The sequence below is a fragment of the Chelonoidis abingdonii genome, chromosome 1 (assembly GCF_003597395.2).
Source record: "Chelonoidis abingdonii isolate Lonesome George chromosome 1, CheloAbing_2.0, whole genome shotgun sequence".
NCBI lineage: Eukaryota > Metazoa > Chordata > Testudines > Testudinidae > Chelonoidis > Chelonoidis abingdonii.
Window position 1 is genome coordinate 242,383,633 of NC_133769.1, and position 2,077 is coordinate 242,385,709.

The 2,077-nt window shown below is 43.6% G+C and overlaps 1 pseudogene; it reads left to right on the forward strand.

Moving 5' to 3' along the window:
* The first annotated feature begins 487 nt into the window (after positions 1 to 487).
* LOC116830361 (histone H2B 8-like) lies at positions 488 to 1,775 on the forward strand (annotated as a pseudogene).
* The last annotated feature ends 302 nt before the right edge of the window (positions 1,776 to 2,077 follow it).

A 2,077-nucleotide genomic window follows, 5' to 3' on the forward strand; every position in this document is an offset into this window, starting at 1 on the left:
AAAAAAGTTGCAATACTATAGAATACTATATTCTCATGGAGGCCTCTGCGGGGCCTGGGGCAAATTGCCCCACTTGCCCCCTGCCTCTGGGCAGCCCTGGCTTCCCTCATCCCAGATATTGCCCTGCTATCATGGTATCAGGCAGCTCTGTCCAGATCAGAACAATTTTATCCATGTAGTAACATGAAAATTACTCAAACCAAAAAAAAAAATGGACTCTGACCCCACATGGAAACTGTCCAGATAAAATAGGCTGTCAATTGTCCAGAATAGCTCCACTCCTCAGCGCTTTGCAGACACGGCAAAGAAACGAAGAAATGTATGATAGAAACGAAGAAACCCTTCTTTGCCTCCTGCATAGTAACAACGAAGAGCTTCAAGAGCTTTCTATGTCACAGTTAGTCCAAGTTGTAATGAGAATTTTGCCACCTGCACTGCAGCTTGTTCTTTCTGTATTTTACTGAGTGAACTGTCTTCAGAAATCAGAATGTCTGATCCACCTAACTTTGCTGCTGCTGCTCTCAAGATGGGCTTTCAGAAAGCAGTGACTAAGACTCAGAAAAAGGGAGATAAGAAGTGGTGCAAGACAAGGAAAAAGAGTTACTCCAGTGGCTCTCAAACTTTACTACTGGTGACCCCTTTCACACAGAAAGTCTCTGAGTGTGACTTCCTTTATAAATTAAAAACATTTTTAAATATATTTAACACCATTATAAATGCTGGAGGCAAAGCATGGTTTGGGGTGGAGGTTGACAGCTCATGACCCCCAATATAATAACCTCATGACCCCTGAGGGATCCCGACCCCTATCTAAATCCACAAAGTGCTGAAGCAGGTTCACCCTGACACAGGCATTTCTTCTAAGGCAATGGGCATTATGAACTCTTTCGTCAATGAGGGCATTCCTGGGGAGGCATTCTGCCTGGTGAATTAAAACAAGTGCTCGACCATTATTTCTAAGGAGATCCAGACTGCTGTGCTCATGCTGTACAGGGAGACTATGGCAAACAAATAAAGTGCCTGAAACCGGTATGGCTTATTGTTAAAGGCCGGGGAGGAGGGGAGTTTTGGGGTGCCACAGAAAGGGCAGCTTGACCCTGTGTCCTTCCTGATAAGAATTGTGTTGAAGTTGCAGATACATGCATTTTAAAAGAGCAGGATGCGCCTCGGGAATGTCTATTGGGGTCTCAAGGCTGCAAAGTCTGGAAAAACCCACACCTGGTTAATCAATAATCAGAAGGAGCTTCTTGCTTTCCCATTGGAACAGCTTGCTTAATAAGATTTCTTTAAGGGACATGTCATTCTATTACTAATGTGTACATAAGGAGAAAAAGCTTGAGATAGTTGGACTCTTTTAGGGATTCTTTTTGGACTCTCCCTCTGGATACACCTTGTGGTCCCCACCGGCAGATGGAAGATTCGGCCACCAGAAGCCTGCCGTTGTTTCACTCGAGAGCCACACTCAGCTTTAGTAATTATCAATGGTTGGAGGTGTTTTACTAATCTGTTGCAGATGTGTGCAAGTGTTTGAGACTAAGGAAAGTTTAGCTTTAAGTGAAAACACTTGTATTGTCCTGTTTGTGCAAGCCATCTATCGGTTGGATGGCCATGTCTCCCCTGATTTATTTCCTGACACCACCTTACATAGAGTAAAAGTTACCAAGAGCTTTGGTTTGAAAGAACCCCAGGTAACACTGCTGCCGCCAGGGGAACTGGCTAAGCAGGCTGTGTCCAAGGGCACCAAGGCTTTTATTAAGTACGCCAGCAGTAAGTAATAGGTCCCACAGTCTTCCCTCTTGAATCATCTGGTGTACACCAACTCTGTAATTTGGTGCACCTGTGAAGATGGACTAAAGAAAAATAAATTTAGGAACAGTTGTACTAAAAATCAAAAACCAATTAACGTTACAAAGTCCTGTCTGGCCATCAGTAGAGCGCTCAACTGTATAATAATCTGAAACAGGTTTTAATGCCTTTATGTAGCTTTGATGCCAAAATGATCACAGACCTCATTCAAATGCACAGGTATGCTAAAGCATTCTCCTTCTAGTTCAACAGTAAGGGCAGCTGCTGAGAC